This window comes from Triticum aestivum, chromosome 6A (assembly GCF_018294505.1).
Source record: "Triticum aestivum cultivar Chinese Spring chromosome 6A, IWGSC CS RefSeq v2.1, whole genome shotgun sequence".
In the NCBI taxonomy this organism is placed as follows: Eukaryota; Viridiplantae; Streptophyta; class Magnoliopsida; order Poales; family Poaceae; genus Triticum; species Triticum aestivum.
The window spans coordinates 498439183-498457833 of record NC_057809.1 but is presented as its reverse complement, the minus strand read 5'-3'; the positions used below and the strand labels follow the sequence as shown (position 1 = coordinate 498457833).

At 39.3% G+C, this 18651-nt stretch overlaps 2 long non-coding RNA genes across 3 annotated transcripts; both read left to right on the top strand.

Annotated features, from left to right (window-relative positions):
- Positions 1-7576: 7576 nt before the first annotated feature.
- On the top strand, positions 7577-12263 carry LOC123130826 (uncharacterized). Of its 2 annotated transcripts, none has more exons than XR_006464021.1 (3): positions 7577-7727; positions 7827-7971; positions 12013-12263. It is a non-coding gene; the product is annotated as an uncharacterized lncRNA (long non-coding RNA). The 2 variants fall into 2 exon arrangements; XR_006464020.1 differs by lacking the exon at positions 12013-12263 and adding an exon at positions 10830-12002.
- A 1952-nt stretch (positions 12264-14215) lies between these two features.
- On the top strand, positions 14216-17746 carry LOC123130825 (uncharacterized). Its single transcript, XR_006464019.1, has 3 exons — positions 14216-14378; positions 14478-14622; positions 17497-17746. It is a non-coding gene; the product is annotated as an uncharacterized lncRNA (long non-coding RNA).
- The last annotated feature ends 905 nt before the right edge of the window (positions 17747-18651 follow it).

Here is an 18651-nt window from a genome sequence, read left to right as displayed (position 1 = left end):
CGTACTCCTTCCTCCTATTTATACCTACGTACCCCCAAACGATCAAAGACGGAGCCAAAAACCTAATTCCACCGCCGTAACTTTCTGTATCCATGAGATCCCATCTTGGGGCCTGTTCCGGAGCTCCGCCGGAGGGGGCATCGATCACGGAGGGCTTCTACATCAACATCATAGCCTCTCCGATGATGTGTGAGTAGTTTACCTCAGACCTTCGGGTCCATAGTTATTAGCTAGATGGCTTCTTCTCTCTTTTTGGATCTCAATACAATGTTCTCCCCCTCTCTCGTGGAGATCTATTCGATGTAATCTTATTTTGCGGTGTGTTTGTTGAGACCGATGAATTGTGGGTTTATGATCAAGTTTATCTATGAACAATATTTGGATCTTCTGAATTCTTTTATGTATGATTGGTTATCTTTGCAAGTCTCTTCGAATTATCAGTTTGGTTTGGCCTACTAGATTGATCTTTCTTGCAATGAGAGAAGTGCTTAGTTTTGGGTTCAATCTTGCGGTGTCCTTTCACAGTGATAGTAGGGGTAGCAAGGCACGTATTGTATCGTTGCCATCGAGGATAACAAGATGGGGTTTTTATCATAATGCATGAATTTATCCCTCTACATCATGTCATCTTGCTTAAAGCGTTACTCTGTTCTTATGAACTTAATACTCTAGATGCATGCTGGATAGCGGTCGATGTGTGGAGTAATAGTAGTAGATGCAGGCAGGAATCGGTCTACTTGTCTCGGACGTGATGCCTATATACATGATCATACCTAGATATTCTCATAACTATGCTCAATTCTGTCACTTGCTCAACAGTAATTTGTTAACCCACCGTAAAATACTTATGCTCTTGAGAGAAGCCACTAGTGAAACCTATGGCCCCCGGGTCTATCTTCCATCATATTAATCTTCCAACACTTAGTTATTTTCATTGCCTTTTATTTTACTTTGCATCTTTATCATAAAAATACCAAAAATATTATCTTATCATATCTATCAGATCTCACTCTCGTAAGTGACCATGCAGGGATTGACAACCCCTTATCGCGTTGGTTGTGAGGATTTATTTGTTTTGTGTAGGTGCGAGGGACTCGCGCGTAGCCTCCTACTGGATTGATACCTTGGTTCTCAAAAACTGAGGGAAATACTTACGCTACTTTGCTGCATCACCCTTTCCTCTTTAAGGGAAAACCAACACAGTGTTCAAGAGGTAGGAGCTGGAGTTCTTGGAGCTGGACTTTGGGGCCTCTCATTTTTGGTGTAGGTTGCCTCTCAGGACATGGGCCTCCAGGGCGCTATGTATGCCATCGCTGGTGCACCCTACACGTCTTTTTCTTCAGGTCCAGCTAGATCCTGCCACCCACTTGCTGAATCCTCTAGGCGCTAATGTGGTCGGAGGTATGTTGATCCAGTCAGCTCTGTAGTCGTCGCTTTGTTTTGGACGTGGCATGCAACGGTAGTGGTGCGACATGTTTGCTTTGTGCCTCGTCTTCTTTGCCTTCTTGGCTGGACTTTGGGCAAGGCGAGTTCTTCCATTCTTGATTGTAGCAGGTGTGGTTCTAGTCCTAGGGATTAGCATGGTGTTTTTGTCTTTTGACATTGTATCCAAGCCATTGGTGGGTCTCTTGACACGTCTCCAACGTATCTATAATTTTTGATTGCTCCATGCTATATTATCTACTGTTTTGAATGTTTATGGGCTTATTATACACTTTTATATCATTTTTGGGACTAACCTATTAACCCAGAGCCCAGTGCCAGATTCTGTTTTTACCTTGTTTTAGGGGTTCGAAGAAAAGGAAAATCAAACGGAGTCCAATTGACCTGAAACTTCACGGAACTCATTTTTGGAAGGAAAGAAGCCCAGAAGACTTGGAGTGCACGTCGGGGGATCTGCGAGGAGGTCACGAGGCAGGGGGCGCGCCCACCCCCTGGGCGCACCCTCCACCCTCCTGACGTACTTCTTCCGCCTATATATATCTCCATATACCCTAAAAACATCCGAGAGCACAATAGATCAGGAGTTCCGCCGCCAGAAGCCTCCGTAGCCATCGAAAGCCAATCTAGACCCGTTCCGGCACCCTGTCGGAGGGGGAATCCTTCTCCGGTGGCCATCTTCATCATCCCGGTGCTCTCCATGACGAGGAGGGAGTAGTTCTCCCTCGGGGCTGAGGGTATGTACTAGTAGCTATGTGTTTGATCTCTCTCTCTCGTGTTCTTGAGATGATACGATCTTGATGCATCGCGAGCTTTGCTATTATATTTGGATCCTATGATGTGTCTTCCCCCCTCTACTCTCTTGTAATGAATTGAGTTTCCCCTTTGGAGTTATCTTATCGGATTGAGTCTTTAAAGATTTGAGAACACTTCATGTATGTCTTGCGTGGGATACCTGTGGTGACAATGGGGTATTCTATGATCCACTTGATGTATGTTTTGGTGATCAACTTGCGGGTTCCGTGACCTTGGGAACCTATGCATAGGGGTTGGCACACGTTTTCGTCGTGATTCTCTGGTAGAAACTTTGGGGCACTCTTTGAGGTCCTTTGTGTTGGTTGAATAGATGAATCTGAGATTGTGTGATGCATATCGTATAATCATACCCACGGATACTTGAGGTGACATTAGGGTTTTGGCTGATTTGTGTCTTAAGGTGTTATTCTAGTACGAACTCTAGGGCTGTTTGTGACACTTATAGGAATAGCCCAACTGATTGATTGGAAAGAATAACTTTGAGGTGGTTTCGTACCCTACCATAATCTCTTCGTCCGTTCTCCGCTATTAGTGACTTTGGAGTGACTCTTTGTTGCATGTTGAGGGATAGTTATGTGATCCAATTATGTTAGTATCGTTGAGGGAACTTACACTAGTGAAAGTATGAACCCTAGGCCTTGTTTCAACACATTGCAATACCGTTTACGTTCACTTTTATCACTTGCTACCTTGCTGTTTTTATTATTTCAGATTACAAATACCTTTATCTACTATCCATATACCACTTGTTTCACCATCTCTTCGTCGAACTAGTGCACCTATACAATTTACCATTGTATTGGGTGTGTTGGGGACACAAGAGACTCTTTGTTATTTGGTTGCAGGGTTGCTTGAGAGAGACCATCTTCATCCTACGCCTCCTACCGATTGATAAACCTTAGGTCATCCACTTGAGGGAAATTTGCTACTGTCCTACAAACCTCTGCACTTGGAGGCCCAACAACGTCTACAAGAAGAAGGTTGTGTAGTAGACATCATCTCTTCACCGATTCTTCTATCAATATATATTTTTAGGGGAAAACTTTCAATCTGTTCATCATCAATCATGATAGTACAATGAATACAGAAATAATAATAATTACATTCAAATCCGTAGACCATCTAGCGACGACTACAAGCACTGAAGCGAGCCAAAGGCGCACCACCGTCATCGCCACTCCCTCCCTGGAGCCAGATAAAACTTATTGTAGTAGACAGTCGGGAAGTTGTCGTGCTAAAACCCTATAGGACAAGCGCACCACTACAACAATCTTTTATCAATATATAATACACATGCTTATGCGTATTTAAAAAAAATGAAGGGAATTCCTTTCAACAACTACCAAGGAGGTGTGGACGCTATTTCAAGAATGCATCCAATGCTTCAGAAAGTTAGTTCAACGCCCATCTGCTGGTGTGCACAAAAATACACATAAGTCTAATGCCTAGCAGTCGTGGTGAAAGTAATGGTAGAGTGCAAGTTTTGGGTTGAACCAGTGCATCTTAAAGACTTCATCAACATCTTGAATAATGTACACCATGACATAAAAGAAGGTCAATGCTGTAGTTTGCCGATCACGGATCTGATCTCTTCGGGTATTTTTTCTCGCCTACGCATAGCTTTGGTTGGTCTTATATTACTTTGTTATTTGGCGATGAGTTTCTATGTGTGTGTGTTGGTTTGACTGTGTGACACCTGCCAATGCAGAGACCGAGGTGTGTGCTCTCTATGTTTGTATCGTCTTGATGCTCTTTTTTTAGTCAATAAAATTCAACCTTTATTGAAAAAAAATGACATAAAAGGAGGTACTTTCAAGTAGAACAATGCACGGTCAGGGGTACGATTACTATTTTTAAAACTAGTACATTCCCACTAGGAGATGTTAACAAACAACAAGTCCTCAAAGTAAATCAAACTTTGTTGTGTAGTGTATTTCCATGTTTAGAATTTTAAGTAGTCGATAATTAACTAATAAATATGAAGGACAAATGTCATCGTGATATTGTCATTCATAAGTGAGACTTTGCTTAATCTTCATGAATGATTAAGGTTGGACGAGAGAGCAAAGCATGGTTGAACATCCCGCGAGACGGGGTCTGGATTATTCCAATGCAGATCACCAACTTCATCGTATTCTCATTGAAAGAGAAGACCATGGTTTGAACACATCTATCGAAGTTTCAGGGCCTACGATGATTACTGCAAACTGAAGAAGGATGTTAGAAGCATTAGTTTCTTTGGTTACCAGAAGTTCACGGATGCTATGAGGATGCTTGCATATGGCACAACTGCAAATTCATGCGATGAGTACCACCAGATGTTTGAAAGCACATGCCTGGAAGACATGGTCAGATTTGCTACTGCAAAGGTTAAAGATTTTTCTTTCAGTTTGCATAATAATTTCTTAAGATCATCTCCATCATTGCAAGCAAGAAAGTCTCTAACTGTCTCCTCATCCATAACATAACCTTCAGGTACCTTAGCCATTTCATATCTAGGAGAGCTAGGTCTAATGGGTGTTTCAAGATTTTTAGTTTCAAGTACTTCACCAGTTTCAATAATTCCATTAGTTTCAACATTTTCAATATCTTTGGCTCTAGCAAGTTGTTCATCAAGAAATTCACCTAGTGGCACATTATCATCAAGCAAGGTACTAGCATCATCATGAGTATCATTCATAGCAGAAGTAGCATCATTAATAGCTTGTGACATATCAGGATTAATGGCATGTGGTGGTGTTGCAACTTGCAAGTTTACTCAAAATAGAAGGTGAATCAAGTGCAGAGCTAGATGGCAGTTCCTTACCTCCCCTCGTCTTAGAGAGAAAAAATATTAGTCTTGGTATCCTTCAGATTTTTCATAGTGATAAATAGATAATAATCCCAAGTGACTCAACAAATATAGTTATGCTCCCCGACAACGGTGCCAAAAAAGTCTTGATAACCCACAAGTATAGGGGATCACAATAGTTTTTGAGGATAGAGTATTCAACCCAAATTTATAGATTCGACACAAGGGGAGCCAAAGAATATTTGTAAGAATTAGCAGTTGAGTTGTCAATTCAACCACACCTGGAGATTAAATATCTAAAGCAAAGTGATCAGTAGCACGGTAATATGATAGTTTTGATAGCAGTGGCAACAACAGTAGTAACGGTAACAGTGATAGCAATGATTTTGTAGCAAGTGTAATAGTAACAACAGTAGTAGTAACTTATCAAGAACAATATGTGGAAAATCCGTAGGCATTGGATCGGTGAATTCGTTGGATGATATTCATCATATAACAGTCATAACCAAGGGTGATGCAAAACTAGCTCCAGTTCATAAATGTAATGTAGGCATGTATTCCGTAAATAGTCATACGTGTTTATGAAAAGAACTTGCATGCCATCTTTTGTCCTACCCTCCCGTGGCAGCAGGGTTCATAAGGAAACTAAGGGATATTAAGGCCTCCTTTTAATATATAACCGGAATAGAGCATTAACACATAGTGAATACATGAACTCTTCAAACTACGATTAGCACCGGAAAGTATCCCAATTACTGTCACACTGGGCTTTACGGATCATAACACGTAACAGGCGAATATGACTTTCAAGATCGGATCTAGAACACAGATATAATGGTGAAAATATAAACGGTTCAGATCTGAAATCATGACACTCGAGCCCAAAGTGGCAAGCATTAAGCATGGCAAAGTCATAACAGCATCAATCTCAAAACATAGTGGATACTAGGGATCAATCCCTAACAAAACTAACTCGATTACATGATGAATCTCATCCAACTCCTCACGGACCAGGGAGCCTATGAAGGAATTACTCACTCAAAGTGAGGAGCATCATGGAATTGATGATGACGAAGATCGAAGACCCCCCTCTCCGGAGCCCCGAACGGGCTCCAGATCTAGCCTCCCGATGAAGAACACAAGGTGGCGGCGGCTCCGTATCGTAAAACGTGATAAAACTTTTTCCTCGATTTTTTCTTCAAAAATAGAATTTTATAGCGTCGGAATTAGAGTCTGCGGGCCACCTAGTGGGCACAACCCACCAAGGCGCGCCAGAGGGGGCATGGTGTCTTGTGCCCAGCCAGGGACCCCCTACGGTGGTTCTTGGCTCCAATATTTTTATTTTATTGTAAAATAATTCTCCAAAAAGTTTCGTTCCATTCCGAGAACTTTTATTTCTACACAAAAACAACACCATGATAATTCTGCTGAAAACAGCATCAGCCCGGTTTTTTTTTCATTCAAATCATGTAAATTAGAGTCCAAAACAAGAGCATAAGCATTAGGAAAACTAGATACGACGGAGACGTATGAAGCGGTGGCCCACAAGGCAATAAGGCCCGCCCAGGGGGTAGGGCGCATGACTCTGTTTGACCGAACTCCGCCTCTATAAATTCTGTAAAATCGGGAAACCAATAAAGGAGTCCACGAAATACTTTTTCCGCCGCCGCAAAGTTCGTGTTCCCTTGAGATCCCATCTAGAGGCATTTTCCGACACTCTGCCGAAGGGGGATTCGATCACGGAGGGGCTGTACATCAACCTCGCTGACCTTCCGATGATGCGTGAGTAGTTTACCACGGACCTACGTGTAACATCCCGATTCTCAGAATGTTTAAGAAAAAGTTTTCCAAAAATTAGGGCGAGAAAATTTCGTTTGTTTTATTTGGTTATGAAGCTTAAATTGGACTTTTATAATTTGAAGTATTTAATTTGAACTAATGCGAACCTAATTAAAATTGGTGTATTGTTCTTTTCTTGTAATCAGCTCTTCTTCGGCATATTAAAATATGCACCTTTGAATTTTCTTTGGTCTTCTGAAATTCGTTTGATTTTTGTCCGAGCTTCTATTCCTTTTCTAGATTTTTTCGGAGAGGAAATCAATTTATTTTCATTCTATCAAATTCTGTACATAATTTACTCGAACCAACATCTTTTTCTCTTTCCTAAGTTCAGCCCACTATTTTACTTTTCCTTTCTCAAGTCAAATGGGCTTAGCCCATCTATTGTATTTCTTTTCTTCTGTTTCCCTACTCTCATCCTTCTCCCATGGGCTTTGTCCAAATAGGCCCGTCTCTTAGAGCCACACCATTGGAGCGCTTCATGTCCATACATACACGTGCACACAAGTACAGAGAAGAAAAGAGAAAAGGTGCACGGAAGAGGAAACGTACAGCCATGTTGGAAACCCCTTCTCTATCCTTCAGGTGTACGTTCTCACGTCACAGGAAGTGAAACGTCCACGCATGAATGCTGCCTCCTGCCCTTCTCCTTTAATTCCATCTCTTTGACTCCTCCTTGTGCCTATTTCTCTCCACTTCATCTCCCAAAGCCGTGCCTCAAGCGCTTCATCTCTTTCTCCACCCACGCACACCTACATGCACACAAACAAGAGGAAGAGGAAACCTACAGGCGAAACATTCCCTGGTCTAAATTGTTTAGTTCTTCACCGTTTCCAAATTTGTGAGTACCTACATGTGGGCCTCCACCTCCTCTTCCAATCCCCTAGCAACCCCTCCCTATCTGTTCCTAATTCTTTGAAGAACTCTCCTTGAACTACAGCAGCTCCATGGACGCCGGTGCTCTATCCCGATGATTTAGGCGATCCATGTTCGAGTCCTTGCGCCAAAATATTCTGCTCCATGCCGCAGCTCCATTCAAAGAAGAAACAACGTGTTCCGTCGAGCATACGCGGAGAATTTTGCAAGTACGTATACACTGTTCGTCAAGTTCATCGCACCGTTCCGTCCAACTCGGTGAACCACTTTCCAATTCCTATTGCACACCTTCCAAACATCACTCGTGTTATCTCCTATACATCTTAGTTCCTTCTATTTTTGTTGTTGGGCGCGCCGATGCTATCCATCGCATAAACCAAATATTATAGGCATATTCCCATCGTTTTTGTTTATCGTTTGATCTTGATCCCAATGGATGAAACATGTTAAGTGGTTAGAGGAACACGTTTGTGGTTTTTGATTTTGCGTATATATCTTGTTAGACATTATTCTAGTAAAATGGGAATTACACTATGTGCATGTTTCTTTCACTTTCGAATTTTCACTTGTGTGACTTATACCCAGGAGTCGCTCCTAAATATTTCTTAATCATAGGAGTTTCAATTGATTTACTAGATTACTTGTTTAGTCAATCGAGATTTAATATAGATTTTATCTAGCCGCTCTTGTTGATTAAAACAATAGTTTTAAAATAGTGTTGCATGGTTATGTGTAGGATTCATCAGTGAACTTCTGTTAATATATTGTTATTTCCTTATGTTCTTGGTATGCTTAGGAGTGCATGGTATCTATTCGCCTCGTAATTTTGATGTGTCATGTCACTTGCTGGATTTATTTACCGATTATAATTATTTGATAATTGTTGAACTGGTTGTCCCATGTGACATTTTTCTTTGGTGTGTGTGTAGTCCTATGACATGTCTGTGTACAAGTCTTTGCAAATTCTTACCATGTGTAGGAGTTGATTGTTGTAATAGATTATTAATGTTCTTACATGCTTGTTTGGTGTTATTATTTTAATTAGATTTGGATCATTGTTAGTGTAATCTTATTATTATTATTTTAGTAATGATTGGTATTCTTTATTGTTTCACGGAGAACGTGTACATCATTGTGGTGAATATTCATCGTGCTTATAATTTTTTAGATTTGTTCTAGGTGTTCATTTACTTATCCATCTAGTCATGAAACACCTCATGTCTTGACTATTTAATATTATTTAGCATGGCGAAATCATATATATGGTTTACTTATTCATTTTTCATCCATGTCACATGTTGGTTTTAAATCATGCTTTGTCTAAGATAGATGTTTAAATATTTTTGCTTGTCATGCCATGTTGTTGGGATTGTTAAATAGATTGCATAAATGTGTGTAACGACCCGTGTGTTGTATGATGCCTAGGTTGTCCATTTATGTATTAGAAAGTCTAGGTTGTACTAGATAGAAATACATGTCTTCATGTTATTCATGCTAGTATAGCACATCACTTGATGTGATTGATGCCATGACCTAGATGTGTACTTGCTTAGTATGCTTTTCCCTTTTTCTTATAAGTCACAACTAACATGATAGTGTTTTGAGCTAATGCCATTCTTGATAGTCATGTTAGTTGATATCAACTAAGTTATGTCATAGTCATTAAGTTGTATTCTACTGGTAGCATAGTTTGGCATCTTGTGTCATGATCATCCAAGCTTAGCATTATATCTAGTCTACCTCACTATTACATTGTTGTATGCCTACACTTCTTCATATCTACTTTATCTAGTTGTTGCATTGTTATATGTCAGTTGTCACTCATGCAAGTGATCTTTCATGTCTTGTTTTGTCTATGTGCTATAATTGAGTACTTAGTCTCTTGTGCATTTTTATGGATGATCACTTTGGCCTTATGGTAGCCTCAGGAGTGTCGGGTCTTGTTGCGATAGTTTAGCACATGCTTAAGACAATTTACCTTTCATGTTAGTGAGTTGTATCTTCCTCATATGCTTAGTGTGCATAGTTTGATCTGTTATGTAAGCATGAAGTGGCAATCTTATTTCTAGTGGTTACTTGAGTATTAGTTGTTCTTTAGTAGTAAGACCATATTCTAGTTTAATATCTTATCATGATCACTCGTATGTGTCATGCTTGTGTTATTTGCTTAGACATCTAGTGAATCAATACTCACATGTATTATGTGAGATATGTGTTATTATTCAGTTGTTAAATTAGTTTCTACCTTAATTAGTATTGGTTTGTCTTCTTTTATATAAATTATTGCTAATAGTTTTTATGATTTATGTTTAGTCTTTGATTGTTGTTAACCATTATAAGTATTTGGATTCATCCAAATATTTATTCTTGGTTGATTGTTACTCTTAATCATATCATGCCTAGGATAGTTGTGCATCCATTTGTTCCATGTGTTGTATAGTTTCTTGTTAATTGTTTGACAAATGAATTGATTTGATATAATGGAGTTGACCCTATTCCATTTTAATGGTTTTTTTGGGGCTAGACCTAGATCATTTCAACTCATGTTGTTGAATGATGTTTGATTGCTTAACTAGTATGGTTTGTAATGTTTGTTCGTTTGGAATTATTATATAGTTGATGCATATGTTTGTCTGCTATTGACCATTATAAATATTTAGGTTCTGTCTAAATATTTATTTGACTTTTACCTTCATCATGTCATGTTGTAATTGTGTGGTTAAATGCATAGGATGGTTCATTTTCATGTGTGTTGATGCCATTGTGTTTGTTAGATAGTAGTTTCCTATATAGTTTGTCGAGATGTGTAGTGGGCACTACTAGTGTTTAATTGCATATTCGTATTGGAACGTTAGTCTTGATCGCCAAGTATTTCTTAGTTGTGTCAACCTCAACCATGTCACTTCAATGAATCCTTTCTCTTACATCCTAATCAACCTCATTTCAAAGTCTCCATCTTGATCAATATCTTGTTGTCCATCCAATTTTAAATTGTTTTGGATGTTATTTGGATTTACTTTTGCTTTGGTATTTATTGTTTGTCTTTTGCTGTCGTTCCGACGAGTAGGGAGTGACGATATCGATGTTGGACATGGACAGAACAGGTTACTAAAGAAGGACTCAACAAGGAAGGCATGCCTCCTTTTTTGATCATACTTATCCTATGTTTACAAAATTGCATTGTGTTTTATGGTTATTATATGCCTGCTATTTTAATTCTTGTAGCTAGCATGTCGATTGACACATTACCTTGATCCACTAGTCGACTATTCATTTGACACCTAAGTAGAATTATAGTATTCTTGTAGAGTAGAAATGCTTAGCCATGCTTATTACCCTATAGGTGCTTTGTTGAATGACATCTGAGTCATTGACAGTTGAAACTTACCGCTGAGCTAGGCCAGATGGCCTTATTGATATCCTCTACTCTCTTCTACTCTGGGTGAAACTTACCATCCGAATACTGGCGCGGGCGACAGCTGAATCAAGGATTGAAGGAGCGATTGGCTGCCCTTCACAGGTTGAAGGGGGCAATCAGTCGTCCGTGCCGCTTAAGGTCTAATAAGTCTTGGATTTGAAGATTGTGATAACAGTACAGCCACATGCTATATGGGCACTGGCTTGGTCATGTAAGCTAGTCAGCCTTAGGTGTCGATGTCGCTGTACCGCAGATGGGATAGCTGCCTTGCAAGGAGTATCCTCGGCACAGATGGGGGGACCGGTTTGAGGACATACTCTCAGTTCCGTGCGCCAGACCCGGTGGGCATGTCACATCTTTGAGGGATCTAGTCCAAAGACCTCGTCACAATCCCCCTGCCGGTACACCAAATGGAGTACTATACCAGCGGCCACTGGTGGCAACAAGTCGAGATTGTGTCGTGTGGGTAAAGTGTACGACCTCTGTAGAGTGTAAAATATTCGAATAGTCGTGTCCATGGTCAAGGGCTACACATGAATCTTTCTTGACGTACAGGACCTGTCTTGCTTATTCCCTCTTTGCCCCTATTCTTGGAACCTATGAAGAGTGTGAGTTGATCGAGGATCCTCACTTGATGAAAGTTATTCTCGAGATAAAACATGTTTTCATCTAAAACTACTTTTATCCAACTGCTTTATTTGTCAAAAAAATAGCTTTATGCAAATGAGCCATATAGCCTTCCTTTGAAGCCACATGTAGCTATTAGGTCCTTCCCCGTGGGAGGCATGTTGAGTACGTAATGTACTCATGGCAATAATTTTGTTGACAACAGAGTTGCATGAAGATGAAGGTGATGACTACGACTACTATGGCGATCCGTAGGAGTGAGGTCACGTGGACTACATCGACTGCCTATGGCTGAGATGGAGTCTCTATGCATTGTACTTTTCCGCTGTTTTTCTTAATGTAATAAGTGTCATGAGACATTTATCTTGGTATGCTTTATGGAAAGATATATTTAATATTGTAATACCTTTTATGCATTGTGCAATGATATCATTTCACTATGTTTTCAACAATGATCCTGGGGTTGACAAATATACACAGGAGGGTCTGGAAGTTAATTCCGGGTTCTCACAGAAGTGGTATCAGAGCCGATGTCGACCTAGGCGCGTGACCTTAGTTAGAAATGGAAAGCCTTAGGAACTATTTATTAAAGAAAATTATTTTCAAAGAAAATATTCTCGTAATCTTGTTCTCCCCTATTGCTCTTCTTGAGTTATCTTATTCAAATAAAGTGTAACTCTACTTCTCTACCTTCTTCTTTATAGTATGTGAAACCCTTTCCCTGCCCATGGTGCTAAAAAGTCAGAAGTTTCTCAAGACTTGCCAAGAACTTCAAACTTCAAACCCTAAAGCTCTAAGTAGCAACATTTTCCAAGAGAAGACAGTTCGAGACCTTCAAGAAGGCAACGACCGTCGATCATGCTGCAATCATCAACGTTGAAGATTTTCCCCAAGATTTATTGTGACCTGCCATATAGGATTAGGTTGGTTAACACCCTTGTAGTGATAGAGTTCGTATCTTGTAGATGCAAAACCTTTCTTGTGTGAGTATTGTCTGCATATTTTTGGTCTTTTCCTATGCAGTCATACTAAAACCCTATTTGCCAAAATGAGTTGCTTTTGAGTTTTATTTGGATATCTTCTTGGCTATCTCACTGTTATCTTTTTTTGTATCTTTTGGGGTATCTCTGCCTTGTTTAGGATTCTTTTACTCCTCTCACGCTCTCTCCCTCTTCTCTATAAACCCTAGAGGTCACCTTGAGATGAACAAAGTTGCAACAACCCACTTAGAGATCTATTATGAAAGTGAACCCTATGGAAAACGTCTTTTAAGGGGGGTAGTAGACAATGATTGTGTCAAGATTGAAGATTTGAAGACCTTCATTCACAAGGAAGACGAAGATTGAAGACCTTCACTACACCTATCATAACGTTCAAACTTCAAGGATCAATTAGTCTAGCCGGACCAATGCTTCACCTATGGAAGGACAAGCTGAGGAATGTTCAACCAGTTACAGAAGCTATCAGATTACCATTGCCAAGATCGAAGGATTGTTTACAAGTCTTGAAACCTAGAAGAATTATGACAAGAGAAGTATCTCCAATGAAGACCCAAAGCCACCTATCACCAAGTTCAGAATGAGCAATGATTCCACAAGTTTTCGAGAAGAACTATGTCGATGACGAAGCTAATCCAAACCCATTCTCTTTAGTCAGCCCAAATCTCGGGGACGAGATTTCTTTTAAGGGGGGTAGATCTGTAACATCCCGATTCTCAGAATGTTTAAGAAAAAGTTTTCCAAAAATTAGCGCGAGAAAATTTCGTTTGTTCTATTTGGTTACGAAGCTTAAATTGGACTTTTATAATTTGAAGTATTTAATTTGAACTAATGTGAACCTAATTAAAATTGGTGTATTGTTCTTTTCTTGTAATCAGCTCTTCTTCGGCATATTAAAATATGCACCTTTGAATTTTCTTTGGTCTTTTGAAATTCGTTTGATTTTTGTCCGAGCTTCTATTCCTTTTCTAGATTTTTTCGGAGAGGAAATCAATTTATTTTCATTCTATCAAACTATGTACATAATTTACTTGAACCAACATCTTTTTCTCTTTCCTGAGTTCAGCCCACTATTTTACTTTTCCTTTCTCAAGTCAAATGGGCTTAGCCCATCTATTGTATTTCTTTTCTTCTGTTTCCCTACTCTCATCCTCCTCCCATGGGCTTTGTCCAAATAGGCCCGTCTCTTAGAGCCACACCATTGGAGCGCTTCATGTCCATACACACACGTGCACACAAGTACAGAGAAGAAAAGAGAAAAGGTGCACGGAAGAGGCAACGTACAGCCATGTTGGAAACCCCTTCTCTATCCTTCATGTGTATGTTCTCACATCACAGGAAGTGAAACGTCCACGCATGAATGCTGCCTCCTGCCCTTCTCCTTTAATTCCATCTCTTTGACTCCTCCTTGTGCCTATTTCTCTCCACTTCATCTCCCAAAGCCGTGCCTCAAGCGCTTCATCTCTTTCTCCACCCACGCACACCTACATGCACACAAACAAGAGGAAAAGGAAACCTACAGGAGAAACATTCCCTGGTCTAAATTGTTTAGTTCTTCACCGTTTCCAAATTTGTGAGTACCTACATGTGCGCCTCCACCTCCTCTTCCAATCCCCTAGCAACCCCTCCCTATCTGTTCCTAATTCTTTGAAGAACTCTCCTTGAACTACAGCAGCTCCATGGACGCCGATGCTCTATCCCGATGATTTAGGCGATCCATGTTCGAGTCCTTGCGCCAAAATATTCTGCTCCATGCCGCAGCTCCATTCAGAGAAGAAACAACGTGTTCCGTCGAGCATACGCGGAGAATTTTGCAAGTACGTATACACTGTTCGTCAAGTTCATCGCACCGTTCCGTCGAACTCGGTGAACCACTTTCCAATTCCTATTGCACACCTTCCAAACATCACTCGTGTTATCTCCTATACATCTTAGTTCCTTCTATTTTTTTTGTTGGGCGCGCCGATGCTATCCGTCGCATGAACCAAATATTATAGGCATATTTCCATCGTTTTTGTTTATCGTTTGATCTTGATCCCAATGGATGAAACATGTTAAGTGGTTAGAGGAACACGTTTGTGGTTTTTGATTTTGCGTATATATCTTGTTAGACATTATTCTAGTAAAATGGGAATTATTCTAGTAAAATGGGAATTACACTACGTGCATGTTTCTTTCACTTTCGAATTTTCACTTGTGTGACTTATACCTAGGAGTCGCTCCTAAATATTTCTTAACCGTAAGAGTTTCAATTGATTTACTAGATTACTTGTTTAGTCAATCAAGATTTAATATAGATTTTATCTAGCCGCTCTGGTTGATTAAAACAATAGTTTTAAAATAGTGTTGCATGGTTATGTGTAGGATTCATCAGTGAACTTCTGTTAATATATTGTTATTTCCTTATGTTCTTGGTATGCTTAGGAGTGCATGGTATCTATTCGCCTCGTAATTTTGATGTGTCATGTCACTTGCTGGATTTATTTACCGATTATAGTTATTTGATAATTGTTGAACTGGTTGTCCCATGTGACATTTTTCTTTGGTGTGTGTAGTCCTATGACATGTCTCTGTACAAGTCTTTGCAAATTCTTACCATGTGTAGGAGTTGATTGTTGTAATAGATTATTAATGTTCTTACATGCTTGTTTGGTGTTATTATTTTAATTAGTTTTGGATCATTGTTAGTGTAATCTTATTATTATTATTTTAGTAATGATTGGTATTCTTTATTGTTACACGGAGAGCGTGTACATCATTGTGGTTAATATTCATCGTGCTTATAATTCTTTAGATTTGTTCTAGGTGTTCATTTACTTATCCATCTAGTCATGAAACACCTCATGTCTTGACTATTTAATATTATTTAGCATGGCGAAATCATATATATGGTTTACTTATTCATTTTTCATCCATGTCACATGTTGGTTTTAAATCATGCTTTGTCTAAGATAGATGTTTAAATATTTTTGCTTGTCATGCCATGTTGTTGGGATTGTTAAATAGATTGCATAAATGTGTGTAACGACCCGTGTGTTGTATGATGCCTAGGTTCTCCATTTATGTATTAGAAAGTCTAGGTTGTACTAGATAGAAATACTGTCTTCATGTTATTCATGCTAGTTTAGCACATCGCTTGATGTGATTGATGCCATGACCTAGATGTGTACTTGCTTAGTATGTTTTTCCCTTTTTCTTATAAGTCACAACTAACATGATAGTGTTGTGAGCTAATGCCATTCTTGATAGTCATGTTAGTTGATATCAACTAAGTTATGTCATAGTCATTAAGTTGTATTCTACTGGTAGCATAGTTTGGCATCTTGTGTCATGATCATCCAAGCTTAGCATTATATCTAGTCTACCTCACTATTACATTGTTGTATGCCTACACTTCTTCATATCTACTTTATCTAGTTGTTGCATTGTTATATGTCAGTTGTCACTCATGCAAGTGATCTTTCATGTCTTGTTTTGTCTATGTGCTATAATTGAGTACTTAGTCTGTTGTGCGTTCTTATGGATGATCACTTTGGCCTTATGGTAGCCTCAGGAGTGTTGGGTCTTGTTGCGATAGTTTAGCACATGCTTAAGACAATTTACCTTTCATGTTAGTGAGTTGTATCTTCCTCATATGCTTAGTGTGCATAGTTTGATCTGTTATGTAAGCATGAAGTGGCAATCTTATTTCTAGTGGTTACTTGAGTATTAGTTGTTCTTTAGTAGTAAGACCATATTCTAGTTTAATATCTTATCATGATCACTCATATGTGTCATGCTTGTGTTATTTTCTTAGACATTAGTGAATCTATACTCACATGTATTATGTGAGATGTGTGTTATTATTAAGTTGTTAAATTAGTTTCTACCTTAATTAGTATTGGTTTGTCTTCTTTTATATAAATTATTGCTAATAGTTTTTTATAATTTATGTTTAGTCTTTGATTGTTGTTAACCATTATAAGTATTTGGATTCATCCAAATATTTATTCTTGGTTGATTGTTACTCTTAATCATATCATGCCTAGGATAGTTGTGCATCCATTTGTTCCATGTGTTGTATAGTTTCTTGTTAATTGTTTGACAAATGAATTGGTTTGATATAATGGAGTTGACCCTATTCCATTTTAATGGTTTTTTTGGGCTAGACCTAGATCATTTCAACTCATGTTGTTGAATGATATTTTATTGCTTAACTAGTATGGTTTGTAATGTTTGTTCGTTTGGAATTATTATATAGTTGATGCATATGTTTGTCTGCTATTGACCATTATAAATATTTAGGTTCTGTCTAAATATTTATTTGACTTTTACCTTCATCATGTCATGTTGTAATTGTGTGGTTAAATGCATAGGATGGTTCCTTTTCATGTGTGTTGATGCCATTGGTTTTGTTAGATAGTAGTTTCCTATATAGTTTGTCGAGATGTGTAGTGGGCACTACTAGTGTTTAATTGCATATTCGTATTGGAACCTTAGTCTTGATCGCCAAGTATTTCTTAGCTGTGTCAACCTCAACCATGTCACTTCAATGAATCCTTTCTCTTACATCCTAATCAACCTCATTTCAAAGTCTCCATCTTGATCAATATCTTGTTGTCCATCCAATTTTAAATTGTTTTGGATGTTATTTGGATTTACTTTTGCTTTGGTATTTATTGTTTGTCTTTTGCTGTCGTTCCGACGAGTAGGGAGTGACAATATCGATGTTGGACATGGATAGAACAGGTTACTGAAGAAGGACTCAACAACGAAGGCATGCCTCCTTCTTTGATCATACTTATCCTATGTTTACAAAATTGCATTGTGTTTTATGGTTATTATATGCATGCTATTTTAATTCTCGTAGCTAGCGTGTCGATTGACACATTACCTTGATCCACTTGTTGCCTATTCATTTGACACCTGAGTAGAATTATAGTATTCTTGTAGAGTAGAAATGCTTAGCCATGCTTATTACCCTATAGGTGCTTTGTTGAATGACATCTGAGTCATTGACAATTGAAACTTACCGCTGAGCTAGGCCAGATGGCCTTATTGATATCCTCTACTCTCTTCTACTCTGGGTGAAACTTACCATCTGTATACTGGCGCGGGCGATAGCTGAATCAAGGATTGAAGGAGCGATTGGCTGCCCTTCACAAGTTGAAGGGGGTAATCAGTCGTCTGTGCTGCTTAAGGTCTAATAAGTCTTGGATTGGAAGATTGTGATAACAGTACAGCCACATGCTATATGGGCACTGGCTTGGTCAAGTAAGCTAGTCAGCCTTAGGTGTCGATGTCGCCGTACCGCAGATGGGATAGCTGCCTTGCGAGGAGTGTCCTCGGCACAGATGGGGGGACCGATTTAAGGACATACTCTCAGTTCCGTGCGCCAGACCCGGTGGGCATGTCACATCTTTGGGGGATTTAGTCCAAAGACCTCGTCACAATCCCCCTGCCGGTACACCAAATGGAGTACTATACCAGCGGCCACTGGTGGCAACAAGTCGGGATTGTGTCGTGTGGGTAAAGTGTACGACCTCTGCAGAGTGTAAAACTATTCGAATAGCTGTGTCCACGGTCAAGGGCTACACATAAATCTTTCTTGACGTACAGGACCTGTCTTGCTTATTCCCTCTTTGTCCCTATTCTTGGAACCTATGAAGAGTGTGAGTTGATCGAGGATCCTCACTTGATGAAAGTTATTCTGGAGATAAAACATGTTTTCATCTAAAACTACTTTTATCCAACTGCTTTATTTGTCGAAAAAATTAGCTTTATGCAAATGATCCATATAGCCTTCCTTTGAAGCCACATGTAGCTATTAGGTCCTTCCCCGTGGGAGGCATGTTAAGTACGTAATG